Source organism: Heterocephalus glaber, unplaced genomic scaffold, assembly GCF_053883595.1.
Source record: "Heterocephalus glaber isolate CG9 unplaced genomic scaffold, H.glaber_assembly_v1.0 deba00001442, whole genome shotgun sequence".
In the NCBI taxonomy this organism is placed as follows: Eukaryota; Metazoa; Chordata; class Mammalia; order Rodentia; family Bathyergidae; genus Heterocephalus; species Heterocephalus glaber.
In genome coordinates, this window is record NW_028258296.1 from 5,777,869 (window position 1) to 5,793,212 (window position 15,344).

Consider the following 15,344-nt stretch of genomic DNA (forward strand, 5'->3'; position numbering starts at 1 on the left):
CGTTCACCATTACCTTCTATCCTACCTAGTGTAACCAGCTTAATATTTCCCACATTGCTACTCCTCATTCAATGTCATTTTCATTGTAATTCTAAGAAATATCAACATCCGGTAGGTAATGGCTCGTGCCCTGCTGTGATAAATTGCTGCATCACTTTCCTCGGCCACTCATTTGCATGACCTAGCCTTGCTCCTGCCATATCTTCACTGCAAACTCTCAATTTTAGGCATTCTACATTTTCTTTCTCTTACTCCAAAACTAGTTTGGCTAAACATGACCAAACAACTCACTGACTCTAATCCCTTAATCTTCTCTTTTTCTGTCTTTCTCAGCTTACATTCTATGACCATTATTATGACAACTTTGGTGCCTGGACCCTAAACGTGTACAATCTTGTCCATGTATCTGTGCCATAGAGCCCAACCTCTTTTGCCCATTGATTTAGCCCCAGAAATTTTCCTTCTTCCCCCATCAAACCTTCATATTTTCCCTCTCAACGGGATCATTCTTAGCCTACGTATGTGCTGTAATTTCTCCAATTAAAAAAAAACTCTTTGGATCACAATCTGTCCTGACCACCCCCACTACCATCTCATTACTGTTCTTCCCTTTATAGAAAAGCTGGTTGAAAGCATTTTTAATGCTCTGTCTATAGTTATTCCTTCCCATTTTTGAACTCCCTCCATTGTGCAGAAACTGCTTGCGAAAGTCAACAAATGATTTCCAGTTGCCAAGTTAAATGTCAGAATGAGGTCACCTCTCCATCCCCCTGTATCTTGACTTGTACATTGAACATATTTGATCATCCACTAACTTTAAAAATACTGTGCTTCCATAGCACCTTTGGTTTTTTTCTGCTAAATCACTGCTTGTTCGTTCTTTGCCGATTCCTCCTCAGTTGCCTGACTTGTTTTATCTTTATGCTTATGAATGTTAAGATGCCCTAGTGTTTAGTCCTTGTACCTCTTTCTTTTGATCTCTACCTCTTCTGTAGATAACCTTATTTAGTTGTATGGTGTGAGATATTATTTATGTGGTTATGGCTCCCAAATAAATATCTGCAAGCCAGATTTGTCCTCACATCTAGACATTCATGCCCAGCAGCTTACTTAATATGTCATGTGGATATAAATATATATATATATATATATTCCATTCTCCTCCAGGTGTTCAGAATAAAGACTTTGGTGTTATCTTTGGCTCCTTATTTTCTTCACCCTTGTGTAGTCAGCTTTCCATTGCTGTGATCAAACACCTGAGAAAAACAACTTGAAAGAGAAAAATTTGCTTTGGCTCACGGTTGCATAGGTTTCAGTCTGTGATCACTTGGCTCCCTGCCTTCTGGGCCCACGGTAAAGAGAACATTGTGGTGAGGAGCATGTGCAAGAGCAGTGCTGCACACTCACATGAAGAGGAGGCAGAGAGAGATTGAGGGAGGTGCTGGGGATGAGCTATAACCCCCAAGGCCATGTCCCACGACCCAGTCCCTTAAACTAGGCCCCACCTCCTAAATTTCAATAACTTCCCAAAATGCTATGAGATTATGATCTAACCAATGGATCAGTCCCCCAATAAAGCCAGAGCCCCATGATCAAATCAGTTGCCCAAAGCCCATCAGTCTGCAACCAAACCTTCAACACGATGAGCTTTTTGGGGGGACACTTTAGATAACAAGCATGACAACCCCATCACCTCCAGTCTGTTCGTAAACTGTGTCGACTCTATCCTGCCACCTACATCTCCATTTCTTAGTGCAGTCCTCTATCCTCATGCATCTTGATCGCTGACATAGTTTCCCACAACCCTCCCTACTCCTCCCTCCACTCTGCTGCAATCCATTCTCAGAATAGCTGCCCAGAGGATGCTGCGAGCCTGTAAGCCAGGTCCTCCTACCCTCTGACACACCGTCCCAAGACTCAAAGTCTGAAAGTCAGTGTGGTGTCACCACACCTCCTCCCAGCTCCCAAGACCTCCCTACCTGTGTCTTCATCACCACAACTGCCCTGGATTCACTGCACTGTGGGTTCCTCCCTCGGACATGACCTCCCCGAGCCATCCCTTCTAAAACTGCACCCCTCTTCCAACATGTCACATGCCCCTTCTCTACCTTATTCTTCCTCCTTGGCCCTAGCCATTATCTACCATACTTGTTTTTACCTATTTACATTCCTTATTATTAGCTTCACTTGCTAGAACTATGTAACAACCCAATGCTTTCTCACTCTATGTAGAAAGAGCCATTAAGAGCGTATCATACTTTCCTCTGATTGTGAGGGCATCAGAAAGCAGAGGTGAAGAGTTATTCATACTCCTATGGGTGGCAGCAAAGCCTTGCTGAAACTTTTGTCACATGTCTTGTAGTGACTGATACTTTCAATATTTATGCTGAGACTTGTGACTCCAAGTAAAACCCTAACTAGTCATACCATTCTTTTAATTTACAAATGCTTTTTAAAACAAAATACAAAGCCTATTAGTTGCAAATGAACTTTCCTAAAGTCAGGAAAAAAAATCAATCATGCCCATCTGACATCTCCTACTTACACAACACTAGATACATTTTCAGCTCCCAAGATAATCATTCTTCCATTTAACTTTTAAGGCCACACATTTGAACATCATGGTGATTTTTTATAACTGTGCTGTTTTTGATGCTGTGTTTTATATATTTGGGATACTCTTGTTATCTAAGGCTACCATAAGAAATAGTTACAGACCCCACTTTCTTGGGACGAAGCATGACTTTTCTTCAGTCCCTCATGTAGAGAAAGTTCTTGTTCATAATTTTAATGTCAGTTTTGTCTCAAGAAAAGCTGGGCTTTTTACAGATGGATATGTAATACCCACTATCTTACAAATAGTGGATTCCTGTCAGTAGAGATTTGAAAAAGAGATTAGATAACCCCTTCCCCTGAATTGTGGGAAGACTCTTACTTTGAAAAAGGCTGACCGGGATTACTTCTCTGTCCTTGATATTAAGATTCTGTGATTGTAAAAAGATATAAAGTACTGTATTATGTACACGCCAGTCTCTGAAACACAGGGTGGGAACTAAATACAAATATATACACAATTTTAAATTATTAATCATTTGTTACAGCTACCTTTGAAATACAAGTGAATACCAATTATTAATAAATAGTAATTAATATTTCTTGAGATTATTAGAATGTATAAATATTCTCTGGATACACGTCCCTTACCAGATTTATATTTTGCCATTCTTTGGGTTGTCTTTTCTAGATGGTGTTTCTTTGGGTTTTTTTTGGTACCGGGACTTGAACTCAGGTCTTTGCACTTGGGAGGCCGGCAGCGGAACCACTGAGCTAAATCCTCAGGCCTAGATGGTGTTTTTTTAAGCATAAATTTTAAAAATTTCAATGAGCTTGAATTTATCAATTTGTTTTTCTTTCATCATTTGTCATTTTGGTATTTTATCTAAAAAGCAAGCTTATCTACAAATCAAGGTTACTGAGGTTTACTCCTCTGTTTTCTTCTGAGAGTTTTAAGGTTTTAGCACACACATTTAGTTATGCAATCAATTTTGAATTAATTGTTGCGAATGCATGGGGGTCTAATTTCATCTATTTGTATATGGATATCTGGGTTTTCCAGCAACAGTTGTAAAAACTTCTCTTTCCATTAAAGTTTCTCACCACACCTGCTGAAAATGAAGTGTACAGAATTGGGACTCTCAATTTTATTCATTTATACCAGTCTTGATTACTTTATCACTGTAGCCTGGTAGTAGTGTTGAAATGGAAATGAGAATCCCTCAACTTTGATCTTCCTTTTCAAAATTGTTTTGGGTGTTTCTGTTCTCTTTGATTCCCACATTAATTCTAGGATCAACTTAACAATTTCTGTGTAGAAGCATCTGGAGTTTTGATGCGGACAGTGTCAGATGTGCTGATCAGTTTGGGCTGCGTTGCCATCCTAACATTAGTCTTTCAGGGCTGGGGGGAGCTCAGGATTAGAGCCCATGCAAGCTGTGAGTCCCAGCACTGCAGAAACAGACTTCGAACTCATGAATGTGGTCCGTTTTTAAATTTATTTATGGATTCTTTAATTTCAACTGTGCTTTCTAATTTAACTGTTTAAGTTTTGAAATTTTAAAAGTTTATTTCTAGGCATTGCATTCACTTCAAGTCTACTGTGAACAGAATAACTTTTTTTTTTGCTTAAATTCTTTTATTGGTACATTTTAGGTATACAATACATTTACATTTATCATTGGATGTTTGTACCTGTACATGATGCATCTTGGTTCTTATTTTTTCCCCATTCCCTCTCCTCCCTTCACCCCCTCCACCCTTCCCTATTTACAAAGACTTTGTTTCCATTTTTTTCCTTTTCTCATAATTTTTCCTTTCCCCTTCCCCTCCCACTTCCCCTACCCCTTTAGACCTTTCTTCCTATTTCAAATTATCAATTATTCATTTTAATCCTTATTTACACTTTCAGTTTCTCACACCAGAGAAACTATTTGGTATTTACACATGTGTGTCCTATTTATTTCACTTAAAAATATGGCCTCAGTATGCATCCATTTAGCTACAATTGTCTCTAGTTTCTCATTCTTTATGGCTGAGTAGTACTCCATTTTATAAAAAAAACACATCTTCATTATTCAGTTTCCAGTTGATGGGCACTTGGGCTGTTTCCAAGTTTTAGCTATTACAAACTGTGCCACTATAAACATGCGTGCGCATATATCACTGGGGTATGATTCTTTTGATTCTTTTGGGAAGATACCCAGCAAAGGAATACCGGGGTCAAATGAGACCTCTAGTCCTAGCTCTTTGAGGTATCTCCATACGGATTTCCACAGTGGTTACACCAGTCTACACTCCCACCAACAATGGAGAAGGGTTCCTTTCTCCCTACACCCCTGCCATCATTTGTTATTGGTTGATTTCTTGATAGCAGGCATTCTTTCTGGGGTGAGGTAGAATCTCAGTGTTGTTTTCATCTGCATCTCTCGAATGACCAATGATGTTGAACATTTTTTAATATGTTTATTTGCTATTTCTACTTCTTTGTCTGAGAAATGTCTGTTCATATCAGATGTCCATTTTTGAATTGGGTCTTTAAATTTGGGGAGGTTAAGTTTTTTCAGTTCTTTATATATTCTAGATAGTAGAGCTTTGTCTGATGAACAGCTGGTAAAAATTTTTACCCACATTGTAGATTGTCTCTTCACACTGTTGGTGGTTTCTCTTGCAGTGCAGAAGCTTTTTAATGAGATGAGATCCCAGTCATTGATTTTTTTGTTCTAGTTCACATGCAACTGAGGTTTTGTTCATGAAGTCTTTTCCTACGCCAGTGTCTTCAAGAGTTCTACCTAACCTCTCTTCCAGCAGGTTCAGTGTTTCTGTTTTAATATTTAGATCTTTAATCCACTTTGATCTTAGTTTGGTGCATGGTGATAGATATAGGTCCAGTTTTAACTGCTGGCATGTTGAAATCCAACACCATTTTCCAACACCATTTATTAAATAGGCTATCTTTCCTCCAATGAGGGTGGTTGGCTCCTTTGCCAAAGATGAGGTGGCTGAGTATGTCTGGAGTTGTTTCTGCATCTTCTAATCTATTCCACTGATCCTTGGGTCTTTTTCTTTGTCAGCACCATGCTGTTTTTATCACAGTAGCTTTGTAGTATACTTTCAAGTTGGAGATTGTGATACCCCTGCCATTTCTGTTGCCTAGAATTGCTTTTGCTATTCTAGGTCTCTTCTGGTTCCAATGAATTTTTGGATTATTTTCTCTAGTTCTGTGAAGTATATTGTTGGAATTTCAATCAGCATTGCACTAAATCTATATAGCAGTTTTGGAAGTATGGCCATTTTCACTATATTGGTTCTTCCTACTCAGGAACAAGGGATGTCTTTCCATTTTCTTATATCTTCCTCGATCTCCTTTTTTAGAGTGCTGTAGTTTTTAGTGTAGAGGTCGTTTGCTTCCTTAGTTAGACTGATTCCTAGATATTTCATTTTTTTGGATGCTATTGTAAAAGGAATTGTTTCCCTAATTTCTCTCTCAGTGAGTCTGTTATTTGTGTACAAGAAGGCTATTGTTTTTTGAGTGTTGACCTTGTATCCAGCTACTCTGCTGAATCTGTTAATTAAATCTAGAAGTCTTTTGGTGGAGTTTTTTGGGTCTTCTATGTAAAGTATCATATTATCAGCAAATAATGACAGTTTAACTTCTTCCTTTCATTTTCTTTCTCTTTTCTAATTGCTGTGGCTAATGTTTCCAGAACTATATTGAACAGGAGTGGTGATAGTGGGCATCCTTGTCTTGTTCCTGATTTTAGCATGACAGTTTTCAGCTTTTGACCATTTAGTATGATGTTGGCTGTTGGTTTTTCATAGATAGACTTAATCAGGCTGAGATAAAGACTTTCTATTGCAATTTCCTCTAGTGTTTTTATCATGAATGGGTGTTGGGTTTTGTTGAATGCTTTTTCTGCATCTATTGAGATGATCATATGGTTTTTGTTCTTGACTCTGTTAATACAGTGTATTACACTTATGGATTTACATATGTTGAACCATCCTTGCATCCCTGGGATAAATCTGACTTGGTCAGGGTGTATGATCTTCTTGATGACCCTCTGTATTCTGTTTGCTAGTAACTTGTTGAGGATTTTTGCATCTATGTTCATTAGGGAGATTGGTCTGTAGTTCCCTTTTTGGGTTGGGTCTTTCCCTGGTTTTGGAATCAAAGTAACACTTGCTTCCAGGAATGAATGTGGAAGCCTTGCTTCCCTTTTAATTTCCTTGATGAGCTTAAAGAGTAATGGCGATAGTTCTTTAAATGTCTTGTAGAATTCAGCAGTGAAGCCATCAGGTCCTGGGCTTTTCTTTGTTGGTAAATTTTTTATTACATTTTCAATTTCACTCATTGCAATTGGGGTGTTTAGAATTTCTATATCTTCTTCATTTAACTTTGGCAATTCATATATACCTAGGAATCTGTCCATTTCTTCTGTGTTTTCCATTTTATTAGAGTACAGGTTCTCAAATTAGGTATTGATGATGCTCTGGATTTCTGCTGGGTCTGTTGTGACTTCACCTTTTTTGTTCTAAATTGCATGGATTTGAGCCTTTTCTTTCCTTTTTTTTTTGATAAAGTTGGCTAAAGGTTTATCAATTTATTTATTCTTTCAAAAAACCAGCTCTTTGATTCACTGATTTTTTGTATCATTCTCTTAGACTCCATTGCATTGATTTCTGCTCTGATCTTTATAATTTCCTCTCTTGTATGAGCTTTGGGTATGTCATGCTTTTCTTTTTTAGGTGCTTGCGGTTCTGCATTAGGTTATTTACCTGAGTTCCATCTGTTTTCCTAATATGGACATTCACTGCTATAAGTTTTCCTTGTAGAACTGCTTTCATTTTGTCCCATAGATTCCTGCATGTTGTACTGGCATTATCATTTACTTGTAGAAAATGTCTAATTTCTTCTTTAATTTCCTCTGTGACCCATTGGTTGTTCAGGAGAGCATTATTCAATTTCCATGTGTTTGTGGGGGTTTTGCAGTTCCTTATGCTATTGATCTCCAATTTTATTGCACTATGTTATGATAATATGCAGGGGGTAACTTCAGTTCTTTTACATTTACTTAAACATGTCCTATGAGCTAGCATGTGGTCTATTTTGGAGAATGACCCATGTACAGCCAAAAGAATGTATATTCTGATTTTGTGGTGGAACATTCTGTAAACATCTAGTAAGTCCATTTGTTCAATAGCTTGGTTCAGTTCCAGAATTTTGTTGTTAATTTTTTGTCAAGATGATCTGTCTATTTGTGATATATTTAGGATTGTCATCTCTTCCTCTTGGATTGTTCCCTTCACAAGGATGTAGTGACCATCTTTGTCTCTCTTAATTAGTTTTGGTTTGAAATCTACTTTGTCTGCAAGTAAGATTGCTACCCCTGCTTTCTTCTGGGTTCCTGCCACGTGGAGAACTGTTTTCCATCCATTTATTTCAGTCTATGAATTTCTTTTTGAGTTAGGTGTGTTTCTTGTATACATCATATTGCTGGATTTTGCTTCTTAATCCATTCTGACAGTCTACTTTTTTTTTTTTTTCAGTCTACTTCTTTTGATTGGTGAATTGAGGCCATTAACATTGATAGTTATAATTGATAGATAGTGACTCATCCTTGTAATGATATTTTACTGTTGTTGGCTCTTATTCTTTTTCCCCCTTTCTCTTTAGTGTCTTGCCTTGCCTGGTGCCTTCCCTCTGTTGGGCCTCATGGAGTTTTCACCTTTGTTGTCTTTATCTAGGATATTGTTTAGAATTGTTTGGAGTGCTGGTTTGGTGTACATGAAATTTCTCAGGTGTTCTTTGTCATGGAAGTATCTAATTTCCCCATCGATTTTGAAAGATAAATTTGCAGGATTCAACAGTGTAGGTTGGAAGTTATTTTCTTTTAGGGCTTGAAATACTTCACTCCAGGCTCTCCTTGACTTGAGAAGTTTGTGTTGATAAGTCTGCTGTCATTCTGATGGGCTTTCCTTTGTAGGTGATTTGTTTCTTTTCTCTAACTGCTTGTAGGATTTTGTTCTTCTGTTGGGTTTCTGGGATCTTGACTATTATTTGTCTTGGTGTAGATTTTCTTTGATCGTGGCTAGTTGGAGTTCTATATGTCTCACTTATCTATATGTCCAATTCTCTGTCTGGGAAGTTTTCTACTATTACTTCTGTGAACAGTTTTCTTTTTATGTCAATTGTTACTTTTTCCTGATTTTTTGTGGACTCCTATTAGTCTTATGTTATTCTTCTTTTCATCATCTAGCAGCTGCTGGATTTCTTGTGGTCCCTTACTATTTTGAAGAAATCTCTGTTTTCATGGTCACTAAATGCAATCCTGTCTTCTATATCTGATATTCTCTCTTCACATTCCCTTAATCTGCTGTGAATACTTTCAATGGAGTTTTTAATCTTCTGGATATCTGTTCGAATCTGTTTCATGGATTCCATTTCTTTCTTATGTTGAGTGATCAAGGTTTCCATTTCTTTCTTATGCTGGGCTTCCAGCATGATTCTGAGCTCCAGCATGGTTCTGAGCTCATCTATTTTTTTTTCATCTCTTTCTGTTCTAGAGTCTCTAATCATGTCTTGCACTCTGCTCACCATCTCTGTAGTTATCTGAGAAATTATTTCTGTTTTGAATTTTTCTAGCGCCTCATTTATCTGTTTTGTTTCTTCCTGTTCCATCAGTTCATGCTGTCCAGGTGGTTGATTATCACACTTTTCCACATCGTTTCCCCCAGCATTTGCCTTTGGTGGGGTGGAAGTCTGAGTTTGTGCCTTGCTTAAATCTTTTCTCATTTTTGTTTTTGGTACTGTCCTTGGTTTAATTCCTGGGTTGATACTTTGAAATTGCTTATTGTAAGTATCTTTGTTGCTTATATTTCGAACCCTTGTGGAATGATTGCTTCTGAGAGGTGTCTTCCAGGTATAGCTGGTCTTTAGGTTTTCAGTATCTAATGACTCTGAGGCTCTCTTGTTTCCATTATACCAGGAAAGACAACTGATTGGATGAATCACAACACCTTGGTCCAAGTGATACAATCAGCAACACCATAGCATCAAGCACAGCTTAGAAAATGACAATTTGTGGTAGTTATTAATCTATCACCTTTAACTGTGTGAATTAAATCAAAATCGAGGACCAACCCAACGTATGTTTATAGTGAATAAACTCTTCAATATAGCAACTTTACCCTTTGGGATGGGGAGTTAGAAGGAGTTGGGGAGGGAGGGATAGCTAGGTAGAAGGATAGTGGAAGGTTAGCAGTGAGGCCAGAGGACACAGGAAGATCATGCAAATTCTAAGAAAATGTTGAAGACAAGAGGAAAAGACAGAATGAAAGAAGAAAGATGAGAACAGAACAACCTAAAAGCAATAGGGACTCTATTTACTTTCCTTTAAACTAATGACATTCGAGAGAAGGAAAAAAAGAAGAAAAGAAAAATAAGGAAGAAATCCTAATTAGGGCCAGAACAGGAACAAAAAGGGAGATGAAGAACAATGTGGAACAGCAAGAGAATGAGAGAGAGAGAGAGAGAGAGAGAGAGAGAGAGAGAGAGAGAGAGAGAGAAAGAAGAAAAAAATAAAAATTCGAAAAGAGGGCCAGGGATTTAGCTCAGTGGTTTTGCCACCTGCTGCACAAGCACAAGGACCCAAGTTCGATCCCTGGAACCAAAAAAAAAAAAACTGAAAAGAGTAGAAAATAATTAAAATTAAAAATAAGAGCAAAAAAATTGAAAATAACAAATAACAAATAAAAATGAAGGGCCTCCTTCAGGGTATGTCTCTGCTGTCACAATAGACAACATGGGCAGCAGTGTGCACTTATAAGTCAGTGGGTCTCAGCAAGCCAGTAGCAGACCTGTGAGATTCAGGCAGATTTCTGGCTGCAAGTCCCAAGTTGAGCTCCCTGACCTTCTGCATGGTTGAACTCTGCAAGGTTCTACTGCAGGTTCCAGCTGCCCTTCCCCTGAAGATAGTCCAGGTTCCGGTGGGAGGTGATGATCCCTCCAACTTAGCAAGCACGGTGGTCTGGTGTGCCTTTACTGCAGAGATTCTCCTCACTTTTCCAGTGGGCTTCAGTTTTCATCAAGGAGCCTGAGAGAGGCCCTCTCTTTCTTGTTCACTTCTGCTCTATCTTCTGGAGCTCAGGACAATGGCCTTTATGATCCCTGTATCTCTGTAGTGTGGAACCAGGTACTGGCACAGCCAGGAGGCCAGAGGCAGGGGTGGGGGTGGAAGGGTGAGGCTAAGCTGGTCACTGGGGGTGGGGGGTGCCCAGAATAACTCTCTTTTCCTTCTTTCTTTCTTTCTTTTCCCTCTCTCCCTCTCTCCCTCTCTGAGACAGTCTGTCTCTATCTCCCCCTCTCTGCCTCATACTCTCTCTCTGTCTCCATCTCTCTTGCTTTCCTGAGAGGATCTTCCTAAGTGGCCCAGGGTGACCTCACACGGAGCCCTCCTGACCCAGTCTCCACAGTAGCTGCGATTACAAGTGTGTGCTCAATGTGCCCAGCTACAACACATGTCTGTATATTGATTGGGCTTGTACCTATGACTTTCCTGAACTTGTTTACTGGTTCCAACAGTCTTAGAAGTGAATGCCTTAGAATTGGCTACATACAAATCATGCCATCTGTGAATAGAGCCAGACTCATTTTTCCTTCTCAACCCTACATACATTATTTCCTTTCCTTCCTGATTACCCCGTACACCCTCCAGGACAAAGGGGAATAATTGTGGGAAGAGTGAATATCCTTGTATTGTTCCTGATTGGGAAGGGGGATTTCAGTCTTTCATCACAAAGCATGATGTTCACTGGCTTTTTTTCAGATATTTTTTATCAGGATTAAAAATTCCCTTTTATTCTTTTTCTTTTTCTTTTCTTTTTTGGTACTGGGGATTGAACTCGGGACCTTGAGCTTGAGAGGCAGGCAGCAGAACCACTGAGCTAAATCCCCAGCCCCTCCTTTCTATTCTTATTATAAATTTTTTTTATTCCAAAAAGTTATTAAACATTTTAAAATTCCATATTTGCATCTACTGAGATGAGCATGAAGCTTTTTATCCTTTATTCTATTAATATGGGACATTATATTGATTTTGAATGTTAGATCACTTTGAATTCCTAGGAAAAATCCCTATGTTGTGGTGTAGCATCTTTTTAAAAAATATATTATTGAATTTGGTTTGCTAGTATTTTATTGAGGGCTTTTTTGCATATAATACCATGTGACATTTACATAGTTTGTTTTTTAGGATGTATTTGTCTGGTATTGTTATCGAGGTAAAATTGGCCTCATGAAATGAGCTGGGAATATTGCTTTCATGTATCCTTTTCAGACAAATCTATGAAAGATTGGCATTACCTATTTTATTTCTTGTGGAGAGGGCACCTTGCTATGTTGCTCAGGCTGACCTTGAACTCCTGGACTCAAGCAATGCTCCTGCCTCAGCCTCCTGAGTGGCTAGGACTATAGGTTTGAGTCATGGAATCTATCTGGTAGTAACTCTTTAAATGTTTGGCACACATAGGGCTTAGGTTTTTCTTCTGGGAAGTTTTAAAATTATCAATTTAATCTTTTTTCTCTTGTTTATTCAACAATTGTTCACAGTGTTTCCTTATACATATTTTAATTTCTTTAAAGTCATTAATGATATTCCCTCTTGTATTTCTGATTTTAGTAATTTTCTTTTTTTTCTTGTTTAGCTAAAAGTCTTATAAATTTTGTTGATATTTTCAAAGAACCATTTTTTGGTTTCATTAATCTTTTCTATTGTTTTTCTACTTCATTTATTTCTCTTTAATCTTTGTTATTAGCATCCTTCTACTTGTTTCAGGTTTCTCTTTTTTCCAGTGTTAATGTGGAAGGTTAGATTATGGATTTGAGATGTTTGTTCTATTTTAATGTAGGTGCCCACAGCTCTAAATTTTCCTGTAAGCCCCACATTTGCAGTTTTTCCTAAGTTTTGGTATGCTGTGACTTTCTTCATGTATATCTAAGTAGTTTTCAATTTCTCCTGTGATTTCTTCTTTAACTCATGGGACATTCAAAAGTGTGCAGTTTTATTTCCACATGTTTCTGAGTTTGTCAAGCTTTTTGCAGAGAACGTTCTTTGTATTAGTTAGTTTTCAATCTATTTAGGCTTCTTTTACAGCCTAACGTAGTTTATCCTGGAGAACATGCCTGATGTCCAGAAGACTGTGTAATTCTACTGTTTTGGGAGAGTCTTCCACAGAGTCTGTTCTATCTGTCTGGGTCATGGCATTTCTAAGGTTTCTATTTCCTTGTTTACCTTTTGCCTACTTTTCCTAGTCTCACCGAAAGTAAGGTATTGAGTTGTCTGCAACTATTGTTATTGAAGTATCTATTTCTCCCTTTAGTTCTGTTAGTGTTTATTTCATTTACTTTTGAGATTTGTTATCAGGTGCATATATGTTAATAATTATTAAGTGTTCCTGATTGACCCTTCATTATTACAAAATAGCCTTCTTTGTCTCTGGTAACAATTTTTTCCTTCAAACCTATCATTATGGTTTAGATACACAGTGTTCACCAAGTCTCACATGTTCAGAGGGGGGCTTTTGGAAGGTGACTGGATTGTGGATTCCACTCTGGTGGATTCATCCTTTGATGAGTTCATAGCCAAGTGTGCTGTTAAGAGCTGTTCAGAAGTGGTGGTCACTGGGGTTGTATGGAGGGTACATCTCCCTACATGGTCATCTCCTTCTGTCTCTGCTTCCTTTCTGCCATGAGGTGAGTAGCTTTCCTTTGCTGTATTCTTCCAACATGAACCTTCTGCCTTGGAGCGAGCAGACTGACCATAGACTGAACCCTCTGAAAACTGAGCCAAATTAAACCACTCCTCTTTCAAACTGTGGGTGTTGGGTGTTGTGTCCCAGAAATGGGAAAGCTGACTAATATATACTTATTTTGCCTGACATTAGGATGACCATTCCAATTCTTTTTTGGTTACTTTTTCCATGGTTTATCTTTTCTCCAACATTTTACTTTGCCTCATTTGTGCCTTTGAATTTATAATGTATTACTTATAGACAGACTATGGATACATCATTTCAAAGCACATATTCTGTCAATCTGCCTTATGATTGGAGTGTTTATTTTTATTTAATTACTAATATGTTATGATGTTTGCCTGCCATTTTGCTATTTGTATTGATATATATGTTTTGCTTTTTTTGTTCCTTTCTTTCCTCCATTACTCTGTCCCAGTGTCTGGAGCCATTCAAAGAACAGCAGTGATCTAAGAACTATCCTAGTGAGTAGTTCTGGGGACCTGACAGACTCAGATGGTATATGGAATCAGATCTCAGTTTTGTGTGAAAACTCAGCCAAAGTATTTAATTTTGTTGAATGTCACTTTGATCTCCTGCCAATGGGATCATGCAGGGATTGTGGAGATGGATTGACAGAATTATAAATACTTGGAGCACAGTAACTCTTATTCAAGGTGCATACTGACCCACTACTGCATAGTCAAGTGTTTCATGTGTACCTAGACATGGCTGATAAGTAGTATGATAGCAGTATCATTTGAAATGAAAAATTAAACTAGTGGGAATATTTCAGAAACTAAGTTTTCAGGGAAAAATGTTTCATACCAATGTATGAAAAGCAACTTGGCATTCTTTTCTAATTTTTAATATGGTAAAGATAGTATCACAATGGGTCCAGTATTAGGAGTGAAAAAGTACATGGTACATAGAAGCTACTCAATAAATGTGAATTTCTTTTTTCCTGCCTCTCAGGTTTTGTTTTTCTATCAAGACTGAATTTTTAACCAAGTTGCTGTTCTTTAGGGGATGTGTCTATATTCTCCTATCAGGTAGACAGAGGAAATCAAGGGATTTTATTCCTTGGCTAGAGTGTGGAATGATGGAGTAATACTGTCATAGAATTTTTTTGGGAGGTGGATTCCAGTTATAGTCTGTTTGTACAGACTTAATAGGTAGTAGTCCAAGATTACCTACATGGTCTTCAACAAAGCAGTTATCAGTTACTAGCTACCTCTTGATGAATTATGTCAAAACCTTTGTTCTCTTTTCCCTTGGCTATGGCAAATACAAGATTTTCAAAATGGAAAAAAAATGATTCCCAATAGCTTGTTATTTTAAAACTACATATTAACAGGTTGACTTCTACCAATTCAATTGATTATTACTATTCCTTCAAGCATATTTATTTGCTTTTAGATGCTTTTATTTGCTTTTTTTGTCTCCCAGATGGGTAGCATTTTCTTAGAAAACAGGTTCCTTAATTTATCCAACCTGAATTCATAAGTTTCTCTCCCCTGTTCTAAGTGAAGATTTTAAAGCTCGTGTTCTAGCTTTGGACTTGAAAAGTCGCTCCTAAGCCTTCTTGCTATAATCTTAGCAGGGATTATAATAGAGAATTCCAATTTTGGTGAAGTGGTGTTGGTAGAAAATCACTTTGGTCAGGTTCGTCTCCTCCTCTTTGTGCACTGTGGTGATCTCAGTTTGAGATCTCCCTTTGAGGGGGAGACACGGACACCCTAAGTTGTGGCTTCATCTAGAGTGGGAAGAAGCCAAGCAGTGATCCATTGCCAAGTGCAGGACGTGGCAGATGTAGGAATGCTCTTAAATTCAGATGCTTTACGCTGAAAACTTAGCCATTTTCAGTAACTTATTTTTTGCATTTTAAATGAAATGTATAAATACCTTTCTTTGTGGAATTCTGTCCACACACCACCCATAGACACTGCAAACAATAGTTAGTGCTTATTACAGGGCCATATTCCACATAACTTTCTGGC